We start from the raw sequence: 24,379 nt of genomic DNA, 5'->3' as shown, positions 1-24,379 counted from the left end.
AACTGTTTCAAAATCCTCCCCCACCAAGTATTTCTCAGAGCCCTCTGGGAATGCCTTTCACATCTGTGAACAATTCTGGGCTCCTTATTTGCTCTCTGGTCTTCTACTGGATACCTGCTTGTCTCTACTGGGGAGAGGCTACCCCTCCAGGGTCCTGGCTTCTGTGTCCTGGAATCCACCATCCCAGTGCTCCACATAACTGCTGCCTTCTCTCAGCCCTCACTCTGCCAGAGCTAGGCTGGTTCTCTGCAGAAATACAGAAATGGAGACCACATTGCCCATTTGCAAAGGAGTTGAACTGGACACCCCTCCACTGCAGCCATCTCTTTCCTCCACCCCCAGGTGTCTTACTAACTCAAACTACCTACCCAAGGATCCCTTCTGCACCCCCTGCCCCATTCAGAGCAACTCACTTAGGAATAGCAAGGGGTTCCACATGCCCGTTCTCAGTTTAAGCTCAGCTAGGACCACTCTGTTCCAAAAGCCTGAAAATTCCACAAGGAGCAGCAAAGCACAGAGTTCAGACAAGGCTCACAGAGGAGTAGGATGGGGCTTTGAAAGCAAAGGAATCAAACAGTAGAAAAGAGGGTGGAAAGATGTTACAGGGACTCAAGATGTGTTGTATCTGTCCAGTAGTTGAGAAGAAAAAGGAAGTGATGACAAAGGGAACCAACAGTTCCTGGGAGCCGAGCCCTGGGTAGGTTCTTTTTACACATGATATTTCATTTAATCCTCAAAACAACCTTATTACCTTCTATCATCCACAGATGGAAAAAAAAAAAAAAAACACAAAACTAAAGCTTTGACAAGTAGACATAGTCTTTTTAACCCATATGGGTTATAGTATGGCAAGTGCTAGTCTATAGAAGTTTTTCTTGATATATGGGTCAGGATTATGGAAAACTCACCCAGTAACTCTGACAGTCTCTTCTCTGGAGATAACAGGGATGATTGTGAAAGAGGCCACTGGCTTCCCAGTCCCCTCGATGCACCTCTGGGTGTCATCGTATTTGCAAGATGACTACTGGCATTTCCCAGGCCAAGTGAAACACCAGATGCCAAAACCCCAAAGAGGGGTCATGGGATTAAAAACATTTGACAATCTTTTTTTTCTAGGAGCAAAGGAACCTTAGAAAATAATGCTATTAACTGATCTGTTTCTAAATATAACAACATGTAAGCCTTCCCTGGAGCTGGCTCACAGGAGAGAAGACCCCATTCTGTGTCTTTGTTTGGATCGACATGTCTGAATTCAAGCTATGGGGATGATTCAGAACTATTTGAAGTCATAAACCACCAAGAGGAATGGCACCCAGCAATACATGAGATGGGCAAGCAGGGTTCTGGGGTCCTTGGTCATTCGTGAGGACAACAATGTACCGAGTGCCTTCTATATGCCATGCCATCCTAGATGCTGGGCTAGGAACTGGGTCACTCAGCAAAAGTAAATAACCCTGGGTCTCTACCTTCAAGCAGAGTTCTCTCTGTCTGTCAGTCACTCTGTGTCTCTGTCTTTCCCTCCCTCTCTCCCCAAAAAAGCTTCATTCTCTCTTCGATCAACAAAGGAGCTGATACAGTGACATCATTATGGCATCTTCCCCTAAAGGAGACACTCAGCCTTAACAACCTCAACATATTCCAGCTCACTCAAATTTTAAAAACAGGTATACCAATGGGTTAAAAACAAAAATGCCAGTGATGAAACAAGGAAATGCTCAGTTGGGCTTTGCAAATCCCAAACACAGTTTTCTCTACGTACAAATGAAAACAGAATGGAACAAAGATGACCCTGAAAGACAATCCGCTCTGTGCAAACAAGAATGTGTGAGTGGGGCAGTGTGCACCCTGGCTGAAACCCTTGTTTAGGGGAGTTGGGTCACGCCTTGGCCTGTGATGACAGCTTTGTTGGAGGTCAGCAATATCTCAAGACCCAGGGAAAAGAATGAGCTATGAGTAAAAAATGTTACCAATGAAGAATCAAAATCTAGATTGATTTTTCCATGGGAGAAAGTAAAGAGCACTGGACTCAGGGTCAGATGGGTTAAATTTGAATCACAGCTCTGCAACACACTGGATGTGAGTTCCCATGCAACTCACTTAAGCTCTCTAAGCCTCAGTTTTCTTATCTGTCAATCGGGGTAACAATACCTGCCCTGATGGCCTCAAAGCAGTGCTATGAGGTTCTAAAGGTGTAATATATTTGAAACCATGCTGTAAGCTACCCAGTGCCATCCCAAATGTAAAGAGATTCCCACCATTATTGCTCTGATAGTGTCCAGAACAGTATATTTAGAAAATCCAAGTAGTCTAATTGTGACCCTATTTGTGTCCTACCAGTTCCCTCCTGCAGAAGAAGAAAAGTAACTACGTGCCAAATAGAAGGCCAGCCCAGCCAGGAGCCGGGCAATGATTTGGAAATTCTAAGAATCTAACCAGCCTGCTTCCATCTACTGTCAACTGAAGAGCGTCACATACATGTTGGTTATTAAGAAGGCTGTTGCTAAAACAACCTGGACTTGATTTTCATTTTTTCCAAAAATCTGCCCTCCTTTCTCATACCAGAGGCAAAGGCGCTTGTAGTTAAGAGGCCACGAGGCAAGGGAGAGAAGCCCAGAGGCTAACTCTACGTCAACACTGCCCAATGAGGTCACAGCCCTTCCAGGGGAGTGGCACCAAAGGCTCCCCTTCCCCTGCATGCTTTATCCTGGGCTCACGAACCCCACTCCCTGTAGCAAAGCCTATTGCTATTATGAGAACGGGCCCATAGAGGCCCATTTGGTCTCACAGAGGACTTTCAACAGCTACATTTATTCTATTTTAAGGTTAATAATTTCCCCTAGCTTCCACAAAACTGGAGCTCAACCTAAAAAATCCAAACACCATACCAATGGTTTTTTTGTTGTTCGAAGAAAAAAGCCCCAATTCTTTACCAGGCATGTAAGGTCCCTTAAAATTTGCTCCCAATCTAACTTTTCCCAATAATTTCTATCTATCTGTAGCTGGCTAGCTAGTGAGCTATCATCTATCTAGCTATCTATCATCTATTGCCCTAATCTAATGATATAATCATACAGGAGAGAATTATTCCAAGTTTGAGGGGAACACACTGATTTAAATTGTATCTGACACAGTATACTGATTTATGCAGTCAATGGCTCTAACAGCCACACATGCTTATTCAGATGCCAAACACATGTATTCAGATATTACGCATACATTTTCAGCTCTTGACAGATTTTTCTTCTCATGGGGTCATTATTTCTTTTTTAGAAAAGTTGAATTTTGAACTGACTTTTTAAACTGCTTAAACTTGCAACAATCTCCACCTGCCTCATAATACTCAAATACTCATCTACTGTTCACAGTTTTGTGTCATCTGTCTGTGGGATGGATGTTTTCTTTCTGTCTTTGTTTTAGCTCCCAGTGAGTTTGCATCCACATTCAAATGGTCAGGCAGCCAGAAAATACTCCCAGGAGGCACCCAGCTTGTGTGCATTCTCTGCTTTTGGTCTACTCCAAACATCTTTGTTAATTCACAGTATCATGCATTCAATCTAAAATGCCAACTGACCAAAATGTGTTATAAATAATGTGTTCAGTTGGTCATCGCCATAGCTGACACTCATCTGGGAGCTGAGATCTGAACATCAGCTTCTGCTCTAGTTAGTTCCTTTCACATGCCCCATGGTGTATTGCCCACACCCCCTTATTATATCTTTGTCTGTTTGTGATGTCTCCCTTTCTTTCTGCACTCATCACCTTTGCTATTAGAATCCTACCCCCACCAGAACCAAGAATACATTTTCCTTCTTCTGAGAAGCTGTCCCTGACCTCTGTCAGCTACATCTAAGGCTGTCTAAGCAACTACAGCACTTTTATATCCTTCTCTGGTTTGGCACTTAGTAACTACCACCAATTTCTTCTTATTCTTCTTCCATTCTGGGGAAAATGACACCAGAGTCCTGCAGGGCTGAGCAGCTGAAGCTCAGAAGAGTGACGCACAGGTTACTGTGAGCCCAAACTCGCTCAGACCTGACTTCATGAGGTCTGCCAGTTCTGGAGTCTCAGAAGAGCCTCAACCACGGAAGCCTCGATGATAGAAGGTTCTTTGGAGAATATCAACCACCCCCTTCTTACAAAGAAAGGTACTAAAGTTGAGATAAGTGTGACAGGTTCACATCCATATAACCAATTAACAGGAGAGCTGAAACTATAAGGAAATGAAAAGCCACCACAATCCTGAGCAAGCAGAACAAAACCAGTTTCCTAACTGAAGTGTTGGAAGATTCAAAGAACTTCTTTCTTAATACTGAACACCTTCCATATTCAAGGTTGTTCTAAGCCAAGATAATGAAGGAGAATAAACTGGTCAAACAAATCTGTCCCTAGTTCAACAAGATAAAGAGAGAGTTATCACTGGGCCTGGGCCATCCAGAGACAGAGAAGAATCTGGTCAAGTGGGGAGGAGACCTATGATGGTTTGTGCCAACTTAAGCTAGTTCTTCAACCTCTTACGAACTTTGGTTTTCTTCTCCGTAACATAAATCTGAATGTCCTTTCCAGCTTGCACATTCTGAGACTTTCTTCTTTGATGTTTGGACAATAAGATCTCAAACCTTTTATCTTCTGAAAAAAATTAAATGCCTGATGGAGCCAACCTCATGACTATATGTAGCTAATGTTTCCATTAATGTCCCTTCATTCTAGGACTAAATAAATGACTTGTGAATGTGAAGAAGGGGCACTCACTCATGACTTCCTTGCCATTCCAAACCTTGTCTTAACTTGATCTACTTTTCCCTTGCCTTGGCTCCTGTCTTAGGACTTTTTATTTTGTGGATCTCAGGTGCAAAGGCTTGCATTAATTGTCTTTCTCAGTTCACACCACATTAGCATCATTGGGTCTCCATATGGACCCTTCTACTGTTTTATGTATTCATTTAGTGCCTTTTAGCCTTATCTCCCACTCACATTCTCCACCTTTCAACAGAAACCATTCTAACCATTAAAAAATCAGTTTAATACATGTCCTTTTGCTTGCATATGCTCTTGTAAAATGTCAATTGTTGCTTTGTGTGTACATATTTTTCAATTATTTGAATGGATTGAATTGTACATTCCTATTTGGCTGGTGAAGTTACCAAGAGAATCCTCCACACCCAAACCCCTTCCTCTCCACCACCAAGGAAGTTTTCAAGCAAAAGACATCTCCTAACACTACACTCTGCACAGACCAAAAGAGCACATATTATTTATCCCTTCAATCGAAAAAGGGAAACAACATAGTACCATGACTAAGAATGCAAGCTCTAAAGTTAAACTAACTTTAGTCTGAATCCTGTTTTTCCACATTTATATGACATTAGGCAAATTTCATAACCTCTCAGAAATCTCAATTTGTTCATCTTTAAAATAAAGATAAGAATAACTCATGAGGTTATTGTGAAGATTACATAAGGTAAGCTTAGAACAATGCTTGGCACCTGGGGCCTGGCATGGAGTGAATGCTAAATGATTCATTTATTAATTAATTATCATCAGTACATTCTTATTAGAGTGCTCACAGATGCTAAGCCCCACACATCTAGTTAAGAGGGATAGCTTCGCATGAAAGACAAAAAGAAAGTTAAGAACTTTAAAGGCACATTTGGGAACATAGAAAATTATAATTAAAATCTTATCACTAACCCTTTAAACCCCCAGGATAAGAGATTCTAAGGCAGATGTTACATGTGACATAACTGGTTATTTTCTATACTGGCATGAAGAAGTGAAAGGAAAAGAGAAGCCTTTCTCATATGGAACTTCAGGGTTTTTTAATGTTAAAATATGTCCTTTGAGACATGTGCTTTGTCTCAGCCTAGCTTTCCCACCCCTAAATCAGAGTCTCAGATATGTGTGTTAACTTGGTCATGAGTTTCTTACCAGGATAATCTTTATTCTGAGGTTGACTATTCAAGGAAGTTACAAGTGATAAAAAGTTGACCGTGGCCTGTGATGTCCTTAGAGACCATCTCCCCTACCCCTACTTTGCACATGAGGAAACTGCATAGATTAAGTTTCTGTCACTGTACCACCTGTTTTTGCATAATGTGCTCCAATAGATATGCAATGATTATACAGAGAGCCCCTGTGATTGATACAACAATCCAGCAAATTCTGGAGTTGCCTCAAAGTTCAAAGTCACCTGCTTGGAGGCAGCATTTGAGTGAAGCCTGACCTTTCCTTAGGGCCTAACAACACTGGCTGATGATCTCTGAAACCAGAATGTACCAGGGAAAAACATGACCTAAATCTAGCAAGTCACATGTTCCTCAGCCCCAGAGCCTGCCCCAGCTCCCCACTGACTTAACCTTTAAAGGGCATGCCCTGGGGAAGCAACCTTCCCCGTCACTGCCCTTCAGCAAATGAACTGTAGACTGGGTGTCTAAAGCAGCCTGCGCCAGGTGAGTCAGAAAAGTGACGCCCAAGGCCACAGTGATTATAGCAGGATTACGAAAACCACAACCTGCGGATTTAGCTCAGGGAAATGAGCTGAGTACTTCCTCAAAGAAATATCTTTTGATGAGCTCATGATTCATAAGAGATCAGAAAGTATGTTACATTTCTATTTATACTTCTGAAACGACCTGAATGATCCTTATAAAGTATGCATGAAAACCATATCTACTAAGTGCTAGCAGAATGATAAATTAGACTTACCTATTCTCTTTCTTCTCAATATAATAGTTGTGTTGTTGCTTTCAATTACTCTCTTTTAAATGTACTATCAGCACCCACAGATATTCAGTGTTTTCAAATAGAAATTAGGAAAGTCAAACACATACTAAATACTAAATAGTTCTCAATAATGCTGGTCGATGGACTTTAGCCAAACTAGTGTCAAAAGTATAAGAAAGAAAAATTTTAATTTAGGCTGTTCATGTTAAAGCAATCAGAAAGAGCAAAATATGTGGACTCAGGAGCCCAGAGGAATCTTGAAATCAATACTCAGAATATCATGTGCCTTGATTCTCTGTTTTAGATACACAGAGGAACAGAAGTTCCCACAATTTGTCATATTTTTCTCTGATTAATTTCAGGTTTTGTAAAACTCTGCCTATCACATAAACTGCATTTATTAAGATATCATTAACCTATTTTCACATTTTAATCATCTAAGACTTATACAACCATAATCACGGCTTCAAATCAGCATGATAAAAATGTTATCAAACTGCATTAGTTTAACTTCAATCAAAAGCAAAAATATCATGACATTATAGTTAATTCATGCAGTCTTATGATGGGGAATGTGAAATTTCTGTTGGACTTTTTGAAATAATGAAAATAACTCAAATTTTCTGCTGCCTCCTTCAAAGATCCCCTAAGGGCCCAGGTGCCCCAGTGTGTGAATCACTGACATGGACACAAGAAGGGCCCAGTAGTAGAATCATATAGCCTTGATGTGGAAAGGAAAACCTACATTTAATTCTTTCTGTGAACCCAAGAATGTATGTGATCAAGACATGAACATAATGCTTAACTTTCCAGTGTTTAAATGCCCCCATCTAGAAAGTAGAAATAACTTAAAAACAAGAAAGAAAGGGGGGTGGTGAGAGAGGGAAATGAAAGAAAAAGAAAGGAAGGAAAGAAGAAAAGATGGAAGGGAAGGAAAGAGATGAAAGAGAAAGAAAGAGAGAAAGGAAGGAAGGAAGGAAGGAAGGAAGGAAGGAAGAGGATTGAAAGAAAAAGCAAAAGAATGAGAAAGAAAAAAATAAAAGAAGGAAAGAAAAAAGAAGGAAGGAAGAAAGGAAGAAAGAAAGAAAAAGAAAGCTATTGAAAAATTTTCACATCATGGCTAAACAATATTTCTATAGGAGGGAAACAACAATTCAGGCACTCTGAGTTCAGAGAAAAATCTTGTGATGTTGATTGCTCATCATGTCTTCTGACTCACAGATAAACTCAACCTGTTTCATGGTTCAAAGAATTTCAAATATTCAACTAGACCACATTAGCTTCATTTCACATGATTTGAATTCAATAATCTTGAGAAAAAGGTACAGGACAAGAGAAAGAAATTATTTTGAATTTTGGGCCAGTGAACAAAGCCAAAAGTTTTGACTCAAGCCCTAAAGAGATTCTCATTTTATTTCAACTGGAAATGAAAGCTTGTTCAATTATGTCATTGACATTTGGAGTGACTTGTCCTATGAAACAGAACCTGTGACTTCATATCTAAAGATAACTTTTCAAAAACCTACTCACATAGACAATGACCTCCTCTGACTTCAGAGTTTTAGAGAAGCCCATCTTTCGTTTAAATTCCAAGTTATGCTTGCACATTCTTGTGCAAATAAGCCAAATATACAAACCCGGTGCAGAAAACAGGAAATTCCAACACAGAAACTTTATTTTCCCAGAGAATTGCATCACCTTCAGCATTAACTTCTCTAACCTCATGAAGAATCAGACACTGAGGGACTTGGATACTTAACGCATTTCAACCTAAAGAACAAGACTATCCCAACAAGATGTGATACTCTGTGGTGGCTTGGAGTTAATGAACCCCAGAAAAACATGTTCTTAATCTTACTCCATTCCTGTGGGTGTGCACCCTTGTAAATAGGACCTTTTGATGCAGTTACTTCAATTAAGGTGTGGCTCAACTGAATCAGGATGGGTCTTAATCCTACAACTGGAGTCCTTAAAGAACAGACCACTGGGAAGAAGCCATGGGGAGCAGCCAGAAGCTGGAAGACAAGAGAATGTGGAAGATAAAAGACAAGATACTACCATATACATTGCCAGGGGATGGAAAAGCCAAGGACCAAGGATCACCAGCAGCCAGCCCCAGAACACTAGTCTTCAGGGAGAAAACATTGCCTTGCTGATGCCTCAACTTTGCATTTCTCCTGGCCTCAAAACCATGAGCCAATAAATCCCTGTTGTTTAAGCCATCCTATTGTATGCTATTTCTTTTAGCAGTTAGGAAACTAACACATAACCTTAAAGACCAGTATTTCTGCCCTTCATCTCTTCTCTAGAAGAGTCTCCATCTTGCAGAAAAGTGTTCTTTGTTTCTCTAATCTCTGTGCTATGCTGTCCTTGGTGGCTCACTGGTTTGCAGTCAATTGGTTATCTAAATCTTTTGGGATCATGAACGTAAATGACACTAAAGAACAAATATGAGCAGTCAATTACCATTACCTTCTAATTACTCCTCTCAGTTAATGCTTTAACATCAAGCCCAGTCCCCTATGCCTGAAAAGTTCTATAGACCTTCTAAGAAATGGCCCTGCTCCAGCAAACCTTGGGTCTCAAAACTCTCTGGTACAACTTCTGTCCCAGCCAGGATCTGCTCTTCCCTATGTCTGCCAACTCCCCAATCTTCTCCACCATGTCCCTCTGAAATTGCTTCTGTCTACAGTTTTATTCCCACCACTCTACCCCTCTCCAAATCCTAGTCTTTTCTTGAGGACTTGGATAGACCCATCTTCTCTATGAAGTTCTTCCTGCTAACCCAGCCCCCAAAGAGTTTTCCCTTTTCAGAGACTCTGTTACACTTATACCCACACATATTAGCAATTACCCATAATTTTCATGTCCAGAAAGTCAATATGCCATCTAGTCATACTTCTGCTTCAACTTAACTAGCTTATAAATTCCTTGGGGAAGAGATCATGACTTACATTTCTGAAACATCCTCTCCACAAAGACACCAACTTCTCTAGAACAGATTTATTGGGAATTAATTTGAATGACTATAGTATTATGAATTAAGAATAAAGCGAATTCCTAATTAAATTGATCTAACAAGATCTGTTACTCTTTCTCTGCGATCCTGAGTTTTTAGCAAGGTAAGAGTAAAAAGTAACTCCCAAAGATAAATAAGATAAAAAAAAATTATTTTTTATTATTTACCAGTGTGTATGTCGGGTCCTGAAATATGGTTCTATTAAATTATTATCATACAATTGGTATTGCTTAACTGAATGCAGGTGAGAGGAAACCAGAGTAAATAGGTTCAAGGTCAGCTCTTGATAACAAAGGGGTCCTGTTTGCTATCCATTGTAGTGGCTTCTTGGAAGGAATTTACAATGTATGGATGGTGAGAGCATCTCCAAGTTTTAGCACTAAAGTCTCTTTCCAAACTGACTCCTGGAAGAAGGAAAAAAAATTAAAAACAACCTGTTTCCTATTATAAAGTATGCTTCCTGAAATACGTTTGCTGACTTAAAATCAGATGCTGTGTCTGACTGGTAGTAATAGCCCATCTATGATAAACAGCATCCCTTCCTGAAGCCTGGTGTCTGGAAAGCTGAACACATATCAGGAGGACATTTGACGATTATGTAGCTTGAGACAATAACAATAGGCAGCACCTATGAAGCACTTGCTGTCTGCAAATTCTTAGGCTCCATCCCCATATTCTTATTTAGGAGGATTAAGGTAGGCCTCCAAATCTGCATTTTTAACAAGTACCCCAGGTGATTCTGCTGCTCAGCCACATTTTTTGAAGTGCTGATTTAAAGGAATGCCCTTATTTTGGTCCACATGAGGCTGAAAAACCTAACCACTACCACTTTGAGACTAAGTGAAAGAGCAGAGGGGCTTCTGACCTAGAACATTCCATGACGACATCTTCTATCACCTCCCACTTTTTTTATAGTGTATCTAATGCTCACTAAAATAGTAAGTGGCTACAACCACTTCCACCACAGAACCTCCCCAAAGCTCAGAAATCAGTGGTTATCAGGTTACTTTGGAGATGAACTTAATGACTAAAAATAAAATTGTTGAAAGATTGTTAGGAGGAGTTCAGTTCTTACTAAGCTCCTACTGAACCTACCCTCCCACAGACAACAACTATAAACTCTGGGCAAAATTTAGAAATATATATCTGAAGGCACGTAGAGTGCACAGATTCTGGAAGGGAGCTGACATTTGGAAGAAGAGAATGGCACAGGGTGTGACAGAGTGGATTTCACTTTTTTTAGTTTTTTTTGTTTGGTTGGTTGGTTGGCTTTTTTTGTTTTTTTTTTTTGTGGTGTGTTTTTGTTGTTGCTGTTGTTTGTATGTTTTTTTGACTTTTAGACTGAGGAAAGGTAGCCAGGTGTACGGCTAACACTCCAGCAGAAAACCTGCACTTTCTGACCTGAAGAACCAGAGAACAGAGTTCAGGGCAACCACAGTCACTGGAAAATAAAAAGGTAATCTTGGAAAGTAAAGGGTTAGAGAAGGGGAGCCACAAATTATGTGTGTAAACTCTGCCCAAACACTTAGGTGACTCCCAACCTACACACAAACAGGGAGAACAGCAGTCTATCTAAGGATAAAAGAATTAAAAGGAAATTTGAACTTCCACCCCACATTCAGAGGTTTCAGTTTGAATCTAACCAAGTTAGTTGCCTTCCAAAACAGAGGAAAAAAATCAACACTCTTCCAGATTTTCTGTAATATAACATTCACAATATCTAGAATACAATCCAAAATTACTCAACTTACGAAGAACAGGAAAAGGTGGCCTGTTCTCAAGAGAAAAGACAATCAACAGAAACTGATCTTGAGATGCTTGAAGTAGCAGCCAAGGATTTTAAAGTAGCTGTTATAACTATGCTCAATGCTGTACAAGAAAATATACTCATAAGTAATTAAAAGGTAGGGAATCCCCAAAAAAGATTTAGAAATTATACAAAATAACCCTATTAACCAAATGAAAATTCTAGAACTGAGAAAAACAATATCTGAATTAAAATATTCACTAGATAGGCTCAGGAATAGGATAGAGACAACAAAGGAAAGTGTCATAAATAAGAGAATAGATCAACAGACATTATCAATCTAAAGAACAAAAATAGGCAATTAGAACTATAGATCCCTTCCCTTACTCAAGTCAGCCAGATGACTGCCCTTCTTACCGCAGCAGAAGACTAAAGGTTTTCTCCCTGGAGAAGATAAAACAAAGAGTCTCTGAATTCTGAGGCCAAGCAAAGGAAAGGCTGGTAGCTCAATATTGAAAACAGAAAGATAACAGTGGAAATTTATATACTGAAGTTTATATACTCAGCTCTCTTTCTCAAAATGTTAGCAGCCAGGCTTAGATTCTCTAAGAGACTATCAGAAAGTTCTACTTTGGGGACTCCTTTCAACCCAAGAGAAAAGACCTAAAGATACTGACAGCTATGTGTCTATTCTCCAGCAAAGCAGCCGGTTCCTATCTGGGAGAAGATATGCCTGGATGATTGCATTCTAGGAACAGGGTAGAGAAAGAAAGTTGGGGCTCCCATCATTCAGTATGCATATTTTCATAAAATACTCCTTTTTTTTTTCCCAGCCTCAAGCCTCTCTTCCACCTTCATGTTGTGAGCAATATCCCTATGAAGAAGGAAGTTTGGATGTTCAAGGAATGGCATTCAGAGGGAGACTTACTTCTACTTAAATTTTCTCTTGTAATTTTGAATTTTGTAACATAAGCATGTACTATTCATTCAAAAACTAAAACACTAATTTTAAGTGCTTTCAAAGGGATTGAAAGATAAATTTGATAAAATATCCCACAAAATGCAACAAAACATAGAGAAAAATAGAAGAATAAAGACAAATTTAGAGACTGAATTCAAGAAGTCTGATATCGACAGTGTTATCACTCATCTAAGAAAAGCAGGAAGAAAATGGAAGAAAGGAAAGTATCAAAAAAAATAATAGTAGAAAGCTTCCCAGAACTAAATGAGTCTTTGGATTGAAAGTAACCACAATGTGCCTGCATAATGAATGAATAAAAACTAATCCACAGTAAAGAATATCAAGTTTAAAAAAGAAGATACTAAAAGCATTGAGAGAAAAAAATGTAGTTATATATGTATATATATAATGAAATCAGAAAGCCATTGGAATGCTTGACAGCAACACTGGATGCTAGAAGACACTGAATCGATACTACCTTCAAAATTATTTTCAACTTAGAGTTGTATTACCAGCCAAATGATCTATCACGTATGAGGGTGAAAACATTTTCAAATGTGCAAAGAGTCAAGAATTTTACCTCCAGGGCAACCTTTCTTAGTGAGCTACTAAAGGATATGCTCCAGAAAAATAAGGAACACAAGATAAAAAATGTAGGACACAGGAAATGTGTAAAGAAAAGCCAGGATGAAGCTAGAGTACAACCTAATCTAGATTGGATTAGGAGGTTAAAGGGCTCGGGGATGGATGTCTTTTGGAGTATAATGGGATTGAATGATTATCAAAGATGTTTGACCATTTGAAAATAAAACAGGAGGTGAGATCTGATCAATCATGTGGGGAAATTCTTTTTTTTTTTTAATTTAAGGAAATGAAAAAACAAGGTAATTGTTATTTCCATTGAAAACAGAAATTTCTAAATAAACAAATGCAGCTATCATGCACTACTTGGCTCAGAAGTGAACAATAAATATGCAACCATAATAAAAGTAAATGTCAAATATGATTTAGTCATAAATTGGATAAAACTATAGTAGTAGATTTAGAGAAATGGAATAGGGGAGTGTACAAAAAGTGAATTTGACTGCTACAATGGAAATCAATAGATAATGTCTAAAACTGATAAATCAAAAAATAGCATATGTTTATTATTTAGAACAAAGGAGGGAAATACCAAAGAATCAGCTAAAACAATGGATTAGAAGTGACTGCTTCTGGGCAGCAAGAGCATGGATTGATTGTGCAGGCAGGGTCAGTTTCTCATTATTAGCCTTTAAATAGAATTTGATTTTTAACCATTTATTAATAAATTTAATAAATATAAAAAGTAATTTGACATAAATAAGTACAATAATATAAAGGCTGAATGGCCAACCATCAGGAATATCGTAGAGATGTTTCTGGAAAAGTTAATAATATTAATAGCTAATACTTTTGTCATGCTTACTATCTGCCCCAAGCTTCTCTAAGCATTTAACATATATTAACTCATATCAACATCATAACATATTTATGAGGGGGGTTCTATGCTCATCCCCATTGTGCAGATAAGTACACTGAGGCAGAATGAGGTTAGTAATTTGTCCTATGTTCAAACCATCTGTGAGTGGTTGAGTCAGGCAAAAATCTCCAAAATCCAAGCAATTTACCTCTAATTGCCTCTTGAGATGAGATGTTTCAAGAGATCACTAAAATTGAAAGTTTATGTGTTCCAGAAAATCATGTTCTTAAAGCTAATGCATTCCTATGGGTGTGGATCTGTTGTAAGTAGGATCTTTTGGTGAGTAGGATCTTAACTTAAGGTGTGACTCACCTCATTCAGAGTCTTAATCCTCTCATTCGAGTCCTTTATAAGAGAATGAAATTCAGACAAGAGAGAAAGACACAGACATTGAAAAATTATAATAATAATAAAATAAAGACAGAGAAAGCCATGGTAGCCAGAATCTGGAAGCAACGAAACCCAGGAGAGAAAAGAGAGAGCAGCAGATGCCGCCATGTGTGTTGCCATGTGACAGAGGAGTCCAGGATCACTGGCAGCTGATCTTCGGGAAGAAAGCATCGCCTGATGGTGCCTTGATTAGGACATTTTCCTTAGCCTTAGAACTGTAAGCTTATAAATCAATAAATTCCCATTGTTAAAAGTTGACCCATTTCACGGTATCTGCATTTTGGCAGCCTAGCAGTCTAAAACACTTACTATCTGCCTGAGCTTCTCTAAGCATCTAATATCTATTAACTCACGTAATCTTCATAACATACTTATAAGGTAGGTACTATCCTTGTCCCCATTTTGCAGATAAAACATAGATGGAGTGAGGTAGTAACTTGTCCAATATTCCTACAATCTGTCAGTGGTCAAGTAAAAATTTGGACTTGGGCAAGAATCTCCAGAATCCAAGCAATTTGCGACTAATTGCCACTTTAGGTGAGATATTTCAATAGATCACTAAAATTTCTTCCAATTTTACCCCATCTCTTATATTTATGCTCTAAATAGAGTCTATGATTCTAGCGCACATAAAATATATTCAAATAAATTTCCATTTACAAAAATATTTTAAAAAATAATAGTTCATTTGCAAGACTGAAAAAATAAGCATTTCTGATGACTATAAAAGTAATACATACCCACTGTGTACGATTTATAAGAAATCAGAAAAATGTAAAGACTAGATTACTCTTGTCTCCAAAGTTCATGCTTAGCAGATCTCTGGGGTTGGGAAGAGAAGTTTGGAGGCTACTGAAATTAAAACCATGGGTTTATAGAGCTACTGTTGAATTAAAACTGTTTGAATTTGAAGCTATTTAAAACTTGAAACATCCATCAAAGCAAGTTCACAATTTCATGTCAATATCTTCCCCATGAAAAGACAAATGGGTGGGATGGGGGGATGATTTGGGTGTTCTTTTTTCACTTTTATTTTTTATTCTTGTTCTGGTTCTTTCTGATGTAAGGAAAATGTTTAGAGATAGATTGTGGTGATGACCGCATAACTATGTTATCATACTGTGGACAGTGGATTGTATATCATGGATGATTGTATGGTGTGTGAATGTATTTCAATAAAACTGAATTTAATAAAAGAAAACAAAAACAAAAACAAAAACAAAAACAAAACAACAACAACAAAAAAATATCTTCCCCATGTCCACAACTACCATTTTTCCAAGTGTGGGCAGCAGACCAAGCATAATAACCATTTTGCAGGAAAAGTAAGTCCTGCTGCCATCACTCTCCCAGTTACCTCTGAGCCACCTAGTCAGGTAATCATGGCAAGCTGTCTGAGTTATCTCAAAGGAAATGGATGCATAGCACGGTCAGGTATACATACATGTTGGATCGGTTTGTCAGAAACCATAGCATGCTTTTCAGAGTCCATAGACACAACAGTGTTCTCTTTGTCTCTTTGACCCTCTGCCAACATTGCATTCCCACAGAGAGCCCTGAACTCTAAGAAGGCCCAGAAATTACCGTGGTTGGGTTCTGTGCCAGTTTGAATATATTATGTCCCCCCAAAAGCCATATTCTTTAATGCAATCTTGTGGGGGCAAATTTATTAATCTTTCTGATTAGGGTGTGACCTCTTGATTGAATGTTTCACAGAGATTTGACCCTACCCAATCAGGATAGGTCTTGATTAGTTTACTGGAGTCCTTTAAAGAGAGCTCACAGACTGGAGCTCAGAGCAGCTGAGAGGGACATTTTGGAGAGCAGCTGAGAGACACTTTTGGAGAAATGCTTGGGAGCTGACAGAGATGTTCAAAGATGCTTGGAGTTGTAGACAGAAGAACATTTAGAGATGCTAAGCTAAGGACACACAGGAGCTAAGAGAGGAGCTGAAACACAACCTGGGGACAAGCAGACACCAGCCACCTGCCTTCCCAGCTGACAGAGGTGTTCAGATGCCATCGACTGTTCTTCAGTGAAGGTATCATCTTGTTGATGCCTTAGTTTGGGCACTTAGAACTGTAAATTTGTAACTGAATAAATCCCCTTTATAAAGTCCAATCCATTTCTAGTATTTTGCATAACAGCAGCATTAGCAAACTGGAACAGTTTCTTTCATTGTATTCCATGAAACAAGTACTTATAGGAAAACACTTTCGTGCTCATTATTGGGCACTATGCTCACACATAAATTCATTTGCTGTCTACAATAAGCATGAGGATAGTATTATTGTTCTCATTTTAGAGGTGAGGAAACTAAGGCTCAGAGAGGTTAAGTAGCTTGCCCAAGGTCACCCAGAGTGAGATTCAAAGTCGGTTGAATTAACATATTTCTCCATTACCCAAACTATTCTTGGTTTCTCTTGTCTGTGAGAATAAAGTGATAAAATACTTAGAGGATTCCAAGTGGAATATTTTTCAAAGGTCAGGAGTCCCTTCTCCACAAGAGGGTACGAAGCCATTGATGAGGAATCATTACTTTAAAGAATGGTTTGAGAGGTACTAAGAAGCAGCAAAGGGTCTTATCTTTCATTAAAATCACATATGCTAAAGGTCAGTATAACACGGTGAGCTTTGACTTGGGGGTTTTCTGGAGACGGAGAGAAAGGATGGTGTTTAAATCATTTCAATTACCTCTTAAGCTTCCCTTAGTTTCAACATAATTTCTTAGTAAGTCGATGGCACTTCCATCTTTGTAATGCTTTTGCATGTATTTGATGTTCTGCAACTTGCCCTTCCTTTGAAAGAAACATCAGTTATCTTCCATAGAGCTCTGAGAACATTTTACAGGTCTATGCATCTTTCTTTGGTGGTGGGGGTGGGGGTGGTGGTGGTGGTGGTGGTTCTTACATAAAATACTGTTTTAAGCATTTAAAGTCAGCTTTATTAACCTTCCATTTCTTAAAAATTGGGACATCACACTAACATCATAAGGGAGCAGTTGTCTATAATTTGCACTGCTAAATTTGGTTTCTGGATTGTTAAATATGCAAGCCTATTGTTTGGAATAATAGTTAATAATAGTTTCCAGGCAAGTCGGAAATTGAGCCACTATCACTTAAAAGCTTGAACCAAACTGCCTCTCCAGCAAGATAATGAGTTAATGAGGAGGACTTCTTTCAAACCAAAAAATACCACCACCGTTCAGTTATCTAGGCACCCACTACTTTGAACTTCTAGTCACCAACCCGTCACAATGTGATCACCAAGAATAGACCTATTCCGCGTCTTCAGCAAGGGCTCCAGCTAAACAGCTGACATTTTTATCTGTGTTTTGCAGGAAATGATGACTACAATAAGAATAAGGCTCTGGGTTTAAAAGAGCTTCTGTTTTGAGAACCAGGGCAAGCTGTTGGATTACAAAAGATACGAAAGACGTGAGATTCTAGTGCACCTGGAATCGCTCCTTTGATGCACTTCTCAGAAAAGCCTTCCCAGATCCTCTCTCTCAGCACAGGTTTTGCATGGGATGCTCCGCCTTTATCCCCCCAGCTCCACACTCAGTCCTTCTTATCTCCAGACTGTGCTTCCAGAGGATGACCTCTAGGGCTACAGTTGCACAGCTCCCATGACCTCTGGGTTCCTGGTGGTTTGGGCCATAGGAAGCACCAGGCAAATGATCAGAGGATGGGGGGAGAGGAAGGATGAGGTACTTAGTGCCCTGTTTGTCTGTGGCTGCCTTGCCTTACCTAAGGCACCTCCTTCAGCTACTGCTGGCACCGTCCCGGTACCACCTGCCACCCCTGCCCTTCACCCCTAGGGGAAGCAATGGTGTCCTGCCATTACTGGTCCTGGTACTTCACCACCCTTCGTTGCTTTTCTTTAACCCTGCACCAGCTTCATAAATGGTCTTTCTGGAGAACACTCTTCCATCACCCCTTTGGAGTGTATCTGGTTTCCTGTGGGACCCTAACTGATAGAGTGGTCCTCATTCTCTTCACCTACAGTTAACTGAGGTTGGCTCATGCAGTATGAAGATTTCAGCTTTTGGAGAATGCAGAGGTTGGTAAGATGTGCAATGACTCAGGACACCTGGGGCTTAGTCCTAGCTCTGCTGTTAGCTCTCTCTGTGAACTTGAGCAAGTCTTGGGAACTTCACTGGTTTTTAAGGTTCTGGAATATTCAGATTCCCAACTACACTTCCAATTTCACATCCTGCAGTTCTCCTCCCTCTTTCCAAGGACCACATGATTGCACAGTCACTACACACAATTTCCTACTACATGCCCCACTCCTCCAACGACATGATACAATCTTTGCCAGTAGGTACATTATCTCCTCCTTAGTTTGTTTCCACCAAAGCACAGGGCATAATTCTTGGGCCATAATAACTTCTCAGTACTTGCTAACTAAAAAAGTTGGGAACAATTCAATGTATGTAAGTTTTTATCAATAGTAAAACACATTTATCCATGTATTTTACTACAAGTTTGTCTCCATGTTCTGCTATAGACTGATATATTTTTCTCTCGGGTCTTTGGAAAAGCATAAAATGTAACATTACAGCACATACTGAGGCATATATATATGTGTGTGTGTATGTGTGTGTGTATGTGTATTAATTGTGAATATTTGTCTAGGAGTCAGGGAGAGAGGATAGAGCCATGATATAAAAAGTATGGACTTTTAAAATAATAGGGCTCTGGGTTTCAACTCCAGCTCATTTCACTTACTGTGTCACCTTGGGCAAGTTACTGAGACTCTCAGATCCTGTTTCTCTTCTGTAAAATGGCAATAACCCATCCATGTTGCAGGTTACCATGAGGATTAAATCCCCTAACTATATAAAGCACCCGATACATAGCAAGTGCTTGGTAATTGTTCATTTCCTTCCTCCCTGAATTATGGTTTAGACAGAAAAGAAACTGAAATTCCCTGGAGGTTCTGTTTGTTTTTCCAAGAGTCCTTGATTCTTTGAGTTAAATTGCCCAGGACTCAAAGCTCTGATACTAGAAGCTTTACCAATTGACAAAATTAATCTCTATTGCTAGCACATTCAAATTAATCGTATCAAAGTCCTTTGAGGTCAACTGTTTAATCACTATAACTTTTGGTAATTAAGAAGACTTAGAAAGTATTAACACCTTAAGCTTTAACTACCTCCTGGAGCCTGAGAGATGTAACTAGGCAGGGGTGAAGGGGGTGGGGGGATAGGGTGGGGGGGGCAGGGGCAAGTCTAATGCTAGATGTCTTCAGCCCAACTCATCAATCTGTTCCATTTTATAGTGAATAAACAAACTCAGGGGTGAGAGGAAGTTTATGAGGTGATGGTAGACTCATATCTTGATTGTGGAAACAGTTCACCATATATATGTAGGCACAGCTTCTTGTATGTTGACTGTACCCTGGTAAAGCTGTTTTAAAAAGCCATGCAAGAAAACTAAATCTTGAAAAATGAAAAAAAAAATTCATTGGCCTGTGTACTCAGGCTTTGTGCATTTTACTGTATATAAGTTACAGCTCAATACACAAGAAAAATAAAAGGAAGATGTCAATAGCAAATGTAGTATGTTACCTTTTGTATAAGAAATAGAGGCGTTATGAGAATATATATTTTTATGTGTTGGTAATGGCATAAGAGCCCCTGGAAAAATAAATAAGAATCTAATGACAATTATCACCCATAGGCCCAGGGAGGGGGAGGGGAAGGGGGAGGCCTGAGAGGTGGTGAGGCTTCTTGCTGTATAGATCTTATAGCATGCTTTTTTGAACCATGGAGGAGAAAAAAAAATAAGGGAATACATTTTTAAATTTAGATTACTAACTAGGTGATTGGGGTGGGGTGGGGTTGATGTGAGAGGAAAAAAAGCAAGACGGGTGTTTTCTAAAAACAGAAATACTTTGAAAGTACCAATGAGAAAAGCCCAAATTGGAAGGTTCTGCAAAGCTCAATGATAACACCATCTACAGTTTGAGGATGCTGAGTAGACATGAACTGGGAGCTGCTCGCCTTGTGACTTATCCTTTACCCAGGGATATAAAGATATCACTATATTCTAAACAGATTTGCCAGAAATGTTTAAATTGAAGCACACTAAAAACACCATATTATGTATTCCTGTTATGACACTAAATAAACCGACCAGTAAATGTATGCTGAGAGACCTCTACATGCTAAGCTCACCCCAGGGCTGACAAGGACCATGTTATAGTTTGCTAATGCTGCTGGAATGCAAAACACCAGAAATGGGTTGGCTTTTATAAAAGGGGTTTATTTGGTTATACAGTTACATTCTTAAAGCCATAAAGTGTCCAAGGTAACACATCAACAATCAGGTACCTTCACTGGAGGCTGGCCAATGGTGTCCAGAAAATCTCTGTTATCTGGGAAGACATGTGGCTGGAGTCTGCTCCAAGTTTTGGTTTCAAAATGGCTTTCTCCCAGGGCGTTCCTCTCTAGGCTTCAGCTTCTCTCCAAAACGTCACTCTCAGTTGGTCTTGGGGTGTTTGTCCTCTCTTAGCTTCTCCGGAGCAAGAGTTGGCTTTCAACGGCCATCTTCAAACTGTCTCTCAACTGCAGCTACTCTCTCAGCTTCTGTGCTTTCTTCAAAGTGTCCTCTTGGCTGTAGCAAGCTCTCTCCTTCTGTCTGAGCTTAATAGTGCTCTAGTAAACTAATCAAGGCCCACACTGAATGGGCGGGGCCACACCTCCATGGAAATTATCCAGTTAGTGTCATCACCCACAGCTGGGTGGGTTGCATCTCCATAGAAACAAAGAATCACAATCTAATCAACACTGATACATTTGCCCACACAAGATTACCTCAAAGATAATGGCATTTTGGGGGACACAATACATTAAAACTGGCACAGACCCAGAGAAAGGGGACAGGTAAAACAAGGTTCATCTCCTTAGAGACCTCAGGTCTGGAGGCAGGTGAATGACCAGGGGACAGTTCTTGACAGTTGTCGGCTGCTGCATGAGGACGTACAAGTTCAAAGGGGATACAACCAGCCAGAGAAGACTTCAGTGACTTAATTTCTAGACATTAATTCTAAGACCCCCAGTGTTAGCCCCATATGGCTGGAAAGGAAATGGGCTGAGCCTGTTACCAGCCAGAAAGGAATCCAGGACAGCCCATGCATTTCTTTGCTGTTTCTCTTGCTCACCTCTTAGTCAGTGCCAGGTCTGCCCTTATGGGATCCTGAAACCCCTTCCTTGGTCCCCCTCCTTTTCTCTCCCTCTCCCCACAGCTCCTGGCTGCACTGTGCCTCAGTTTCCCGGGTCTCAATCAGCCACTCCCATGTGCCCTAGATCCTCACATTCTACTGAGAGGAAGATCCACTATAGAAAAGCTTTTTGGCCATTTGGATGATATAGCAAAACTGTGACGGGTAATTATATTAAAAGACTCCCTCCCCACTGCAGCAGGGGATGCAGACAAACAGAGGTTAAGAGGGTATTAAAACCACTTCCTTCCACCTTGGGGAGGAAGAGCACAGCTGAAGGGAGGAGGGCTCCTGGGCTACCCTTGGAGGTCTGCTTTCATGCTTTCTGTGTCACAAACTTGTCAGAGCTACTTCAAATGAGTCTTCCTTTAAGGATGTGGGTTGCAGTAGAAAGAAGGGGGAGGAGCTGCGCCTTCCAGCCCAGCTCTGCCACCTCATCTGCAAAGTTGTTTAACCTTTCTGATCCCTGGTTTCTCCGGCTGTAAAACAAAGAGTTCCAAATATATTGCCCAAGTCCCCTTTAACTAGAAAACGTCCCAATCTCCTGGTGGCCAGTGAGAGTTTCCTGCAAGCAGGCCCTGCTATGGCCACTGGAGTGAGAGGCTGCCCTGCAAAGCCTGGGCTGGGAGGCCAGGGACTCTGCATTGGCAGAGGGAAGGGGCTGATCTCAAGTGTCTGGGACTCAGTCTGCAGAGCCTCAGGGCAGCCTGCCTCCCTTCACACTCCAGGTGGGGAGTTTTTCAGCTCCCTGTAACTTCTCTTCTACCAGCGACCTTCCCTGCTCTTTGTCACCTCCCTCAGAGCAGGGCAAGGGAAACTGAGAAGAATCAGTTGGATTGCCCACCTCTCAGTGCCTGACTTAGAAGGGATGAAAGTAAGGCCTTAGACTTCTGACACTTGATCTCCCAGCACCCCCACCACCTTGATATCCAACTTGGCATTGCCATTGCTCCCTCCTTCTCGTGTCCTCTGCTTATTTCCCAAATGCTGTCCTGTGCTCATGCTGGGTTCACTCCCACAGTCATGCATTCATCTGTCCAATCAGCAGTCAAGTGTCTACTAGGTGAATCAGATGCCTTCCCTGCCCTCAGGGTCTCATAGCACAATAACGGTAATAACAGACCTAGCACTGCTGTACTACCTGGTCCTTCATAAGAGGGTGACCAGAAGGACAGAGGGCCAGGGGCCATACATGATGCTGTTCTTTACAGACAAAACTTTGAATCCAGACACCTTAAAGCTATAAGGCCTTTGATTTGGGGGGATGGAGCAGATTAGACAGAAATTCTCTCTGGCTGATGGGAGTGTATCATGTCACTTAGGCCACATCTTAGTAGACTTGGAGTATCCCAAGTGCTACCTGCTATAGCCACTGGAAGAACGTAATATCCATTGGCTGCTCTGCCTGGTAAGCAACCCTCTGTTCCAGGAAATGTCCTTCTCTGACAAACACTCTTGGCTTTCTCACCACCCCTCTGCCCCCAGCAACCCCTGTGGGTCAGCACCATCCCAATCATGTGCCCCTTCAGTGTTGACATCCAGAGCTTACCATCACTATTGTTTCATTCAGATTACAAAATGTTTTCCAAATTGCAACACAAGATTGATCTCTTCCCTCCACTGTCACCATTTCCCAAGTCTTGTTTTTACATTGATTTCATCCTGGCAGCTGTATTTCAAGTGAATCCAAGCAGACTTCCTCTTTTAACTTAATTTGGACTTAAGGGAAACTGGCCTCTGAGCTCATGAAAAGAGCTACTGACCCTTTAGGCTGTTGTTGTTTCATAAGTGCAAAGAATATACTTTCTCCTCACTTTGCCTCAGTGGTCTCCAGCCCAGGTCCACTTCTCCTATGTGCTTTGGTGCATGGGTAGAGGAGTGACGGGGTCAGAGGATGCCTGGGATTCTACCACTCGGCCTCTGACTCACTACTTGTGTGACCCTTCATAGAACTACCCAACCACCCCCTACCATCCTAGTTGTCTATTACTGTGAGAAAACCACACCAAAACCTAAAGCTTCAAAAAACAATCATTTATTTGTCTTACAAGTGTACAATCTGAGCAGGGCTTGGAGAGAAGGCTCATCTCTGCTTCACACAGTATTAACTGGAGTGGCTTAACTGGGGGCTAAAGGATCACTTCCAAGATGGCTCATCCTCAGGTCTGGAGAGTGGGTGCTGGTGGTAGGATGGGGGCTCGGCCAGGGCTGAGGGCTGGGAGCCTCAGTAGCCTTCCACATAGACTCCTCCATAGGATACTTGGCTCACTGTTAGCATGATGGCTGAGTTCCAAGGGTGAATGTCTCAATATAAGGAGGCAAAAGTATGTGGCATTTTATGATGTCACCTCAGAAGTCACATAGGGTCACTTTCATGATCATCTATTGCTAGAGGCCCATAAGAGTCCACTCAGGTCCAAGGGAAAGAGACAGAGACCCCACCGCCCAATAGGAGGACTGTAAAGTCACATTGCAATAAGAGCATGTAGGGTAGGATATATTGTGGTGTGCATCTTTGAAAAATAAAACCTACCACCGTTTAATCTCTGGCCACAGCAACTCATATCTATCCCACATGCAAAATGCACAACCCCTCCCCCAAGATATCCAAGTTTCATCCCACTATGTCATCAGCTCAGAAACCCAGGATCACATTACCTAAATCTAGTCCAGGTACAGATGAGACTCTGTCTGCCTGAAGGCCTGTGAAGACCTGTGAACTAAAGGGACAAAGTCATCAGCCATCACCACCCCCCTTCAGTACCCAACACATAATTGTGGAGCAGACGTAGGATAACCACTATAGACTCT

Source organism: Choloepus didactylus, chromosome 3 (genome assembly GCF_015220235.1).
Source record: "Choloepus didactylus isolate mChoDid1 chromosome 3, mChoDid1.pri, whole genome shotgun sequence".
In the NCBI taxonomy this organism is placed as follows: Eukaryota; Metazoa; Chordata; class Mammalia; order Pilosa; family Megalonychidae; genus Choloepus; species Choloepus didactylus.
Note: the sequence above shows the minus strand (reverse complement) of the source record.